This window comes from Eucalyptus grandis, chromosome 6 (genome assembly GCF_016545825.1).
Source record: "Eucalyptus grandis isolate ANBG69807.140 chromosome 6, ASM1654582v1, whole genome shotgun sequence".
Classification (NCBI taxonomy): domain Eukaryota; kingdom Viridiplantae; phylum Streptophyta; class Magnoliopsida; order Myrtales; family Myrtaceae; genus Eucalyptus; species Eucalyptus grandis.
Window position 1 is genome coordinate 56,849,141 of NC_052617.1, and position 12,627 is coordinate 56,861,767.

Below are 12,627 nucleotides of genomic sequence, written 5' to 3' on the forward strand. Positions count from 1 at the left end.
TGATACTGATCTTGACAACTGCAATCACTGACCACTGTACTGACTCTGGCCTACGATCTTTCTTTTCCTGACTTCATCTCAGCAATCGAAATTCCGCACTCTCTGCTATGCACCGCTTAAGAAAGAACCATCCGAAAGCTCGCCAACTTGGAACATCAGATCTAGATTTGAAATACAATTCATCTCCGGCACTCCATGCAGATGATTTATATAATATACACACACTTTGGTGTACCCACTTTGTGACAAGACAGAATCTCCAATTTCTGAAATCGAACTTAGATCGGCGGTTAATTTCACTCCGACACGCTTTTAGTGTGACCTAGGCTATTAGGTAGTTTTCGGAGCTTTTCAGGACAAATGACCCGTGGTCGATTTTCTTCGAGCCACGATGAACCCACTTGACACATTGGCGACTCTCGAGGGTCGTGAAAATCTCGATGATTCAAATACGGACACAAGGTACCAAAATGACAAGTAAAATCAAACTAGTATCATTCGACGAGAGTTTTCCAATTTAGTGGAGTCACCCACGATCGGTCATTCATCTCGCCGAACCGACCTATCTCTCGATCTTAAATTAATTTTTAACCGTGCCGTAATAATCTCAAAGATGAACACGGTCGAGAAGTCGATTTCTCGGTCGAATTCTCAAGTCTATTTGCCTTAAAGTCCTTGATAACTCACCCAACTAGTCTAGTTATCTCGTAAGTGGCCAACTCGAGAAAAATACTGTAATCGCATCGATGAAATGCCCAATTTAACCAATCGAAATCGAGTCCGAAAATCGGATGTCACACACTCAAAACAAGATCTATTCGTACTGTCTGGATAATGCCGAAATTACTATGATTAGCTTCCCATAAGATATTTTCTTTAATTTCTACATCATCAATTACACACAATCATCCTCAGAACCTTAGCGTTCTATCTTCAGAAATCTGAAAATCAACCTCTCTCATCTCGCATTTTCTTATAGAATCTTCGAATTTCTGAACCCGTCCACCGAAGCGATTTGATTCTCGACCGCTCTCTCGGTTCAATTCCCGAGGGTAGTAATAAGATTCCAAAGGTGGCCTACCTTAGATTTGAAAACCAAATTTCGAACTTTCTCAATTAAGATCAAATCCTTGAGTACCAACTATGCAACTAAGGACTCTCGACTTAGTGCATCTGCAACTTTGCTCACCTTTCCAGAGTGATACAAAATATCATAATCATAATCCTTAATGAGTTCTATCCAGCGACGTTGTCTCGTATTCAACTCCTGAGGTCTCCACTGACGGGGCGCATATGCAACAACTCTATCATGCTGTATCAACACATAACTCAATCCTTTAAACGACGCATCATTGTAGATCTTATAACTTTCGAGACTAGATGGAATAGTCAGCACACAGTGCGGTAGTCAACCCTCGCTTAAGCTCTTGAAAACTATGCTCGCACTCATCCGTCCACACAAACTTTTCTCACTTCCTCGCAGTCGAATCAACCGCAATGCCGACGCTGAAAACCCTTCCATAAAACTTCGTAATATCCTACTAATCCCCAAAACTTCTAATCTCTCGTCACCGTAGTCAATCTCGGCCAATCCTTTCACGCTTCAATCTTAGACGGGGTCTACGGAGATTTATTCGCCCGAAATCACGTGACCTAGGAGCGCAACACGAGTCATTCAAAACTCATACTTGCTAAACTTAGCAAAAATTGAAGAGTCCTCAAGGTCCGAAGTATCATCTTCTAATGTCTCTCGTGCTCCTCAAAGACTCTCTCGAACATACTAGGATAACTTCAATGAACGCGATCAAGACCGATTCAAGTACCCTTAAACATTCTGCTCATTAGACCCAAACAAATAGCTATGGTGTCCATCAAACCATACGGTATTACAAGCGAACTCATAACTGTCATATCGAGTACGAGATGCTAACTTCGGTGTGTCTTTCTTCCTAATCCTCAATTGATGATACCTTGACCTCCAGTCGATCTTGAGGAATATCGATATACAAACACAATGAACCAACTTTCTTCCTCACGAATGGAACAGGTGCTCCCCAAGGTGATACACTGGAAAGTATGAATCCCCTATCCAACACTTCTTGCATCTACACCTTCAGTTCTTTTAACTCGAATGACACCATCCGGTAAGGAGTCTTAGGGACTGGCTCTGTTCCGGTGCTAATTCAATCACGAACTCCATTTCTCTTTCTGACTGCAAACTTGACAATTCTTCAGAAAATACCTCAGAAAGCTTCTGTACCACGGTTATGATCTCCATATTCGGCTCCTCAACTGACTCATCCATTACAACCGCCATGTAGATTCGATAACCAACAACTCCGAACCAAGTCATCTTCAAGTGACGAATAACAGTCGAAGGTCCTTTCTAACTTTCGTAATTCAAAACTTTCATATGCTAACCGAACGAATGAATTATATCACGCCACGATTCATAACAGCAGAGAGCTCCTCGAGCAGACCCTTTCATAAATGACTTCCAAGTCATACATAAGCAAACCCGTCGATACAACTATAGTTAGAGATTCATCTTCCTATTACTTTATTACCACAACGAAAACCCTATAACCTCCACTGAAAATTCTGCTGCATTACTCGCATAAAACACCTCAAAACATTCATCCCTTGATTAATGCATAGTCAATCCATTCGTACTCCTTTCGCCATCCTAGTGGCGTTTCATCTCGCAGCGACGGTGCTTACACTCTCCTGAACTTATACGGACAGTTCCTAACCTGGCGGCCATGCTGGCCACATTCAAAGCATGCTCCCCTTTTTTCTCTGACACCGGACTAACTCAAGCCTCATTTCCATAAACTCGACACGCAATCAGAGAGTCCTCTATCTCTCATCAAGGAACATCATGGACCTTTCCTTGCACCGAAGTCCATTCCAAGTACCCCACTAAATGTCCCGAAGCATGATTCCTCTGTTCTTTTCTATCGACAATGGCGGTGTCGGGAACATTTGTGATTCCATCTCGTCTATATAGACAATCTTTGATCAAATGGCTGTATCGGGCGTCCCTTGTAGCAAGTCCTTTCCCTTTTACAAAGACGGACAGATCCATGTCCTTTCTTACGGACACGACATCCATCAATCAAGTTGAGCACTGACTTTTCAATTCTACTCTTCTGGTTGGGTGAAACAGGGTACCTTTCTTCTGGCATCGGCCTTTCTCCCCAATCGATTTCCATCTCTGTCTAAACTGAACCTTGACTTAGATACGGCTTGATCCTCGATCACAACTCCAGATTAGGCCTTAACAAGCGCAACAACAATAGCGGTCACAACACCGGCAAGCGGTAGAAACAACGGCAACGGCGGCGGCTCGATTCGAACTTACCGACCCAACGAACTTCCAAGGAACACTAGCACCCGAACGATCCCGACAAACCTAGGATCATTCGGTACTTCTACACCCTCAATACCAGCCTATGGCGGTACTCTCCCGCACACGCCGGACTAAGCTCGCACTCTACCTCGGGTACCGACTCTTGTCGCATCCTACCCCGAGGCATAGGTCCTACCGACCTTCTCCAAGGAGTTCTCCACTCCCGGTCACTCATCCTACAGGGCTCTTTATAGACACCTGTTTTCCGATTCCAACATCAAGTTGAAATTTGAGTGACCCCACAAACAAGCTATCAAACAGCTATCAACCACATGCATCAGCATATTAAAAGCCTTTCCTACTAACTATCCCATGACTCATCGCACCTTATCACTCCATACGCAGACCATGCTCTGATACCACTTAAACATAGATGTCACGCCCGAACCCCGAGCGCCAACATCCCACCATGGTCGATCAAATGCGACATTCCCAGGTAGTGTCGCCGACCCCATTCATTTATTATAGCGCAAGCGGAACGTATTATAAAACCCCTGACAATAAAATACGGGATAGAAAAGCAGAAAGCAAAATCACAACATAACACTTAAACATAATTCAACAGGATTACAAACAGGGATTTTACGGCAACAGTCTACAAAAGACGGCCCTTAAAAAGAGGTTATCCTACGACCTACAAGTCGTACACGATCTCCAATCCTTATGACTTCACCCTCCAACTCCTCAAGGCCAACCAAAGCTATCCGGCCGCTCCATCCACTGGGGACCTGAAATGGTTATTCAATAACCACCGAGACAACGTCTCAGCAAGTTCAACCCCTAAACCCCTATTAGAAAGAAAATACGCCCAAGGGTGGCCTAGCCACATCACACAGAAGACTTACCTCGCCTCAGTTCCTTCCTGCAGTTAGCGCAATTCAAATCACTCAATCACAGATAGTAAGAAGAACTTAAACAACCAGAATGTATTCCCTTTCATATATCCAACAACCGCGGGGGTCCTGATTATAAGACTAAATCGTTATGACACGTCCCATTCCATGCCACACAATTCCGTCCCATAATCCGACACATCAACAACGCTCAACATGCATTCCAGTTATTATTCATGCCACACAAGGGCATAGCCTACTCGCTGTTCGGCTATCTACCGACACTAATGCCAGGCACGCTCCCCATGGAGCGCGGCTTCGTCAAGACGTCGACGGCATTCCCGAAGGAGCATGGGCCTGAATCTCTGCGACCCGCAACCACCACGTGGGCATCCCATATAGGGGCAAGTCCGGCTCAACAGCCCAGACGCTCTCTCATAGTTATCACACAGCCAAAGCATACTCGGCCCTAGGACACTTTATATTTAAATCAATGCTTCAACTTAAAATAGTGATCCCGGCCATTTTTCTTCATATTAAAAATATTCCAGAAATTACTCACGTGTGTGGGGACACGCTAATTTCGAATCAACAAGCCAATATCTCACTTTTTCAAACCCCACTATTTAATATAATCATTAAAATCCAATTTTTGCAACAAAACCCGACACTTGGGTTTTTATGAATGAAATCCATATTTATCACAATCAACACTCAATTTGCCACATCAATTCATCAAATCCAAATTCTAAATGCACAGCAGTGATCAGCACGAAATTCTGAGAATTTAGGGTCCCAAAATAATTTTTCGAATTATTAAATAATTAAATTTATTCCGAAAATTAATTAAATAATAATATGCATATCTTTCACGATCCACACTCAATTCATAATATCTAATTATCAATTTCAAAATCCGACTATACAGTAGCGACCGGCACGAAATTCTGAGAATTTAGGGTCCCGACAAAATTTTCGGAATTTAATAAATAATTAAATTTATTCCGAAAATAATTAAATAATAATATTTTAATAATTTCGAATAATAATATATTATTAAATTATTTAATGATTTCGGAATATTTAAATAAATCAAAAGTAAATTCCTTTATGTCACATCAATGTTTATATTAATATAAACACCCACTTAACTTTAAATTAAACACAATTTAAGTTAATCAAGCACATTAATATAATCTACACTTAAATAAATTAAACTAACCACCTAATAACACTTAACATAAACTAAACACATCTAAAGCATCATTAACCCTCTAAGCGAGGTTTAGTGAGTTAAACTCACCGGATTAGCGAGCCGAGCGGACCAAAACGACGAGGACGCCGAGGAGAACAACTTTCCTCAAAGCGGGCCGAGCATCCGGGCTCGGGAAGGCGGCCAAAACGGGCCACGAAGGGGCTGCCATACCCATTTTCTGGGTTGCTGATCGGGGCCAAGATGGGGCGGATCCGGCGCCGGTTCGGGCGGCCAAGGGCGACGGAGGCAAGGCGAAGCTCCGGCGGCGACGAACGGCGGTTCACGGCGGCGGGACGAGCTCCGGTAGCTCTTGCACGAGCTGAACAGCAGCTCGGGATGCCGGCCAAGCGCGGGCGAGCGCGGGCGGAGCGGGGACGCGAGCGGACCGGCGAGCGAGCGGACGGCGAGGACGGCGGCGTGAGGCGGTGACGGGTGGCTCCAGGCGGGCTGCTCGACGATCTCCCTTGCTGCTGGTGGCGTGCGAAGAAGAAGAAGGAGATGGAGATGGAGTCGCACGGTTGGGGAGGAAGAAGAGAGGGAGGAGAGAGAAGAAGGAGAGAGAGAGATGGGGGGCTTTTTCTTTTCTTTTTCTCTTTCTTTAATCCACAAAAATGGCCCACCACCATGACATCATGGGTGACATCACACTCCACTCACCCAATCCTCCACAACCTCCTCCAATGGGTCCATTTTATTTTTCCGCCGGGGTCCAATTCTTGTACGTCCCATTTCTTCAATTCTCATCAATTCTCTTCCAATTGAATTAAATTAAAGCCCATAAAATTAATTCAATGCTACCACACTTTAATTCACATCTTCACTTGATCATAGAACCAACTTAAGTCCCAAAAGCGCAATCAAAAACGACATACTAATTTCTCGAGCCAAATTAGCCATTTCTTGATTATTTTGCTAAAAAGCTCGGCTTGCATGAAAAATCTTCCAAAGATGATTCAATGATCTTGAAATGATTTATGACACACCCAGACTTCCAATTTCTGAATTCGATCTCAATTCCACGGTTAATTTCACTTTGGCACGATATTAGCGGCCCAACCTATCGAGTAACCTTTAGAAATTTTCATGCATTTGACCTATGGTTGATCATCTCAAGCCACAATGTACATCTTTGAAACATTGGCGACTTTCGGTTGTCGGGGAAATCTCAAGGTTTCAAATACGAACACAGTGGTACCCAATCGATAGAAAAGTCGGTCCGGTGTCGATCGACAAGGATTATGTGATCCGGTGGAATCACCCACACCTGATCACATGCCTCTGTCGAGTCGACCTATCTCCGATCTCTAATCAATTTTAAATTGTGCCGTAATGACCCTTGCAGACTAGCTCGGTCGAAAAGTCACTTCCTGATCAAATTCTCGAGTCTGATGCATTAGAAACTCTTAATGGCCTTCACCCGACGTACTAGTTTTCACATGAGTGGCCGACTCAAGGAAAGGAACTATATGCGTGCCAACGAAATGCCCGTCTCAATTTATTGAAAATAGAATTGGAAAATCGGGATGTCACAACTCTTCCCCTCTTATAAAAATTTCGTCCTCAAAATTTAAACCTTTACCAATTCTTAAACAAAAAGGTGGGGGTACAATCGTCTCATATAATCTTCTCTTTCTCAAAGTTGCTCATTTCGTACCAATGCTACCAAAAATGAAATCACCGCTATCTTGCCCAAACCACTTCGGATTCAAAATACTAAACACTTGTCCACTTAAAATTCCAAAGGTCTTCAACACGAAATCCGCGGCTTAACCGGCGATTCCGAGCAATCTCTAAACCGTCTCGATAACCGCGATTTTCGACACGAATCACCGATTCTCGACCCAACTCGGACTTGCGATTTTCTCGATCTCGATCTCATCTCAATGACTAAAATCCCGCACACTCGCTTCCGCACCGATTAAAAAGAAACTATCCGACCGATCCGCTAAAACCCGGGAACCTCTCGATCAAGATCTTATATAACTCGATACACGATCTTGACAACCGCAATCACCGACCACCGTATCGACTCGGCCTACGATCTTTCTTTTCCCGACTTCATCTCAAGAATCGAAATTCCGCACTCTCTCGCTATGCACCGCTAAGAAAGAACCATCGAAAGCTCGCCAACTTGGAACATCGATCTAGATTTGAAATACAATTCATCTCCGGCACTCCATGCAGATGATTTATATAATATACACACACTTTGGTGTACCCACTTTGTGACAAGACATAATCTCCAATTTTGAAATCGAACTTAGATCGGCGGTTAATTTCACTCCGACACGCTTTTAGTGTGACCTAGGCTATTAGGTAGTTTTCGGAGCTTTTCGGGACAAATGACCCGTGGTCGATTTTCTTCGAGCCACGATGAACCCACTTGACACATTGGCGACTCTCGAGGGTCGTGAAAATCTCGATGATTCAAATACGGACACAAGGTACCAAAATGACAAGTAAAATCAAACTAGTATCATTCGACGAGAGTTTTCCAATTTAGTGGAGTCACCCACGATCGGTCATTCATCTCGCCGAACCGACCTATCTCTCGATCTTAAATTAATTTTTAACCGTGCCGTAATAATCTCAAAGATGAACACGGTCGAGAAGTCGATTTCGGTCGAATTCTCAAGTCTATTTGCCTTAAAGTCCTTGATAACTCACCCAACTAGTCTAGTTATCTCGTAAGTGGCCAACTCGAGAAAAATACTGTAATCGCATCGATGAAATGCCCAATTTAACCAATCGAAATCGAGTCCGAAAATCGGATGTCACACACTCAAAACAAGATCTATTCGTACTGTCTGGATAATGCCGAAATTACTATGATTAGCTTCCCATAAGATATTTTCTTTAATTTCTACATCATCAATTACACACAATCATCCTCAGAACCTTAGCGTTCTATCTTCGTAAATCTGAAAATCAACCTCTCTCATCCGCATTTTCTTATAGAATCTTCGAATTTCGAACCCGTCCACTGAAGCGATTTGATTCTGATCTGCTCTCTCGGTTCAATTCTGAGGGTAGTAATAAGATTCCAAAGGTGGCCTACCTTAGATTTGAAAACCAAATTTCGAACTTTCTCAATTAAGATCAAATCCTTGAGTACCAACTATGCAACTAAGGACTCTCGACTTAGTGCATCCGCAACTTTGCTCACCTTTCCGAGTGATACAAAATATCATAATCATAATCCTTAATGAGTTCTATCCAGCGACGTTGTCTCGTATTCAACTCCCGAGGTCTCCACGACGGGGCGCATATGCAACAACTCTATCATGCTGTATCAACACATAACTCAATCCTTTAAACGACGCATCATTGTAGATCTTATAACTTTCGAGACTAGATGGAATAGTCAGCACAAATGTGCGGTAGTCAACCTCTCGCTAAGCTCTTGAAAACTATGCTCGCACTCATCCGTCCACACAAACTTTTCTCACTTCCTCGCAGTCGAATCAACCGCAATGCCGACGCTGAAAACCCTTCCATAAAACTTCGTAATATCCTACTAATCCCCGAAACTTCTAATCTCTCGTCACCGTAGTCAATCTCGGCCAACTGTTCACGCTTCAATCTTAGACGGGGTCTACGGAGATTTATTCGCCCGAAATCACGTGACCTAGGAGCGCAACACGAGTCATTCAAAACTCATACTTGCTAAACTTAGCAAAAATTGAAGAGTCCTCAAGGTCTGAAGTATCATCTTCTAATGTCTCTCGTGCTCCTCAGCACTCTCTCGAACATACTAGGATAACTTCAATGAACGCGATCAAGACCGATTCAAGTACCCTTAAACATTCTCGCTCATTAGACCCAAACAAATAGCTATGGTGTCCATCAAACCATACGGTATTACAGCGAACTCATAACTGTCATATCGAGTACGAGATGCTAACTTCGGTGTGTCTTTCTTCCTAATCCTCAATTGATGATACCTTGACCTCCAGTCGATCTTGAGGAATATCGATATACAAACACAATGAACCAACTTTCTTCCTCACGAATGGAACAGGTGCTCCCCAAGGTGATACACTGGAAAGTATGAATCCCCTATCCAACACTTCTTGCATCTACACCTTCATTCTTTTAACTCGAATGACACCATCCTAAGGAGTCTTAGTGGATCGGCTCTGTTCCGGTGCTAATTCAATCACGAACTCCATTTCTCTTTCGACCGCAAACTTGACAATTCTTCGAAAATACCTCGAAAGCTTCGTACCACGGTTATGATCTCCATATTCGGCTCCTCAACCGACTCATCCATTACAACCGCCATGTAGATTCGATAACCAACAACCCGAACCAAGTCATCTTCAGTGACGAATAACAGGGATCGAAGGTCCTTTCTAACTTTCAGTAATTCAAAACTTTCATATGCTAACTGAACGAACTGAATTATATCACTGCCACGATTCATAACAGCAGAGAGCTCCTCGAGCAACCCTTTCATAAATGACTTCCAAGTCATACATAAGCAAACCCGTCGATACAACTATAGTTAGAGATTCATCTTCCTATTACTTTATTACCACAACGAAAACCCTATAACCTCCACTGAAAATTCTGCTGCATTACTCGCATAAAACACCTCAAAACATTCATCCCTTGATTAATGCATAGTCAATCCATTCGTACTCCTTTCGCCATCCTAGTGGCGTTTCATCTAGCAGCGACGGTGCTTACACTCTCCTGAACTTATACGGACAGTTCCTAACCTGGCGGCCATGCTGGCCACATTCAAAGCATGCTCCCCTTTTTCTCTGACACCGGACTAACTCAAGCCTCATTTCCATAAACTCGACACGCAATCAGAGAGTCCTCTATCTCTCATCAAGGAACATCATGGACCTTTCCTTGCACTGAAGTCCATTCCAAGTACCCCACTAAATGTCCCGAAGCATGATTCCTCTCGTTCTTTTCTATCGACGGTGTCGGAACATTGCTGTGATTCCATCTCGTCTATATAGACAATCTTTGATCAAATGGCTGTCTTGGCGTCCCTTGTAGCAAGTCCTTTCCCTTTACAAAGACGGACAGATCCATGTCCTTTCTTACGGACACGACATCCATCAATCAAGTTGAGCACCGACTTTTCAATTCTACTCTTCGGTTGGGTGAAACAGGTACCTTTCTTCCGGCACGGCCTTTCTCCCCAATCGATTTCCATCTCTCGTCTAAACCGAACCTTGACTTAGATACAGCGGCTTGATCCTCGATCACAACTCCAGATTAGGCCTTAACAAGCGCAACAACAATAGCGGTCACAACACGGCGGCGGTAGAAACAACGGCAAAATGCGGCGGCTCGATTCGAACTTACCGACCCAACGAACTTCCAAGGAACACTAGCACCGAACGATCCCGACAAACCTAGGATCATTCGGTACTTCTACACCCTCAATACCAGCCTATGGCGGTACTCTCCCGCACACGCCGGACTAAGCTCGCACTCTACCTCGGGTACCGACTCTTGTCGCATCCTACCCCGAGGCATAGGTCCTACCGACCTTCTCCAAGGAGTTCTCCACTCCCGGTCACTCATCCTACAGCTCTTTATAGACACCTGTTTTCCGATTCCAACATCAAGTTGAAATTTGAGTGACCCCACAAACAAGCTATCAAACAGCTATCAACCACATGCATCAGCATATTAAAAGCCTTTCCTACTAACTATCCCATGACTCATCGCACCTTATCACTCCATACGCGACCATGCTCGATACCACTTAAACATAGATGTCACGCCCGAACCCCGAGCGCCAACATCCCACCATGGTCGATCAAATGCGACATTCCTGTGTAGTGTCGCCGACCCCATTCATTTATTATAGCGCAAGCGGAACGTATTATAAAACCCCGACAATAAAATACGGGATAGAAAAGAAAGCAAAATCACAACATAACACTTAAACATAATTCAACGGGATTACAAATGGGATTTACGGCAACGGTCTACAAAAGACCGGCCCTTAAAAGAGGTTATCCTACGACCTACAAGTCGTACACGATCTCCAATCCTTATGACTTCACCCTCCAACTCCTCAAGGCCAACCAAAGCTATCTCGGCCGCTCCATCCACTGGGGACCTGAAATGGTTATTCAATAACCACCGAGACAACGTCTCGGCAAGTTCAACCCCTAAACCCCTATTAGAAAGAAAATACGCCAAGGGTGGCCTAGCCACATCACACGTAAGACTTACCTCGCCTCGGTTCCTTCCCCGCAGTTAGCGCAATTCAAATCACTCAATCACGTATAGTAAGAAGAACTTAAACAACCGTAATGTATTCCCTTTCATATATCCAACAACCGCGGGGTCCCGATTATAAGACTAAATCGTTATGACACGCCCCATTCCATGCCACACAATTCCGTCCCATAATCCGACACATCAACAACGCTCAACATGCATTCCAGTTATTATTCACTGCCACACAAGGGCATAGCCTACTCGCTGCTCGGCTATCTACCGACACTAATGCCAGGCACGCCTCCCCCATGGAGCGCGGCTTCGTCGCAAGTACGTCGACGGCATTCCCGAAGGAGCATGGGCAGAATCTCTGCGACCCGCAACCACCACGTGGGCATCCCATATAGGGGCAAGTCCGGCTCAACAGCCCAGACGCTCTCTCATAGTTATCACACAGCCAAAGCATACTCGGCCCTAGGACACTTTATATTTAAATCAATGCTTCAACTTAAAATAGTGATCCCGGCCATTTTTCTTCATATTAAAAATATTCCAGAAATTACTCACGTGTGTGGGGACACGCTAATTTCGAATCAACAAGCCAATATCTCACTTTTTCAAACCCCACTATTTAATATAATCATTAAAATCCAATTTTTGCAACAAAACCCGACACTTGGGTTTTTATGAATGAAATCCATATTTATCACAATCAACACTCAATTTGCCACATCAATTCATCAAATCCAAATTCTAAATGCACAAGCAAAGTGATCAGCACGAAATTTCGAGAATTTAGGGTCCCAAAATAATTTTTCGAATTATTAAATAATTAAATTTATTCCGAAAATTAATTAAATAATAATATGCATATCTTTCACGATCCACACTCAATTCATAATATCTAATTATCAATTTCAAAATCCGAC

The 12,627-nt window shown here is 43.6% G+C and overlaps 1 pseudogene; it reads right to left on the reverse strand.

Moving 5' to 3' along the window:
* Nucleotides 1–10,463, reverse strand: part of LOC120286175 — a 53,703-nt pseudogene extending 43,240 nt beyond the window's left edge.
* Between the last annotated feature and the right edge of the window lie 2,164 nt (nt 10,464–12,627).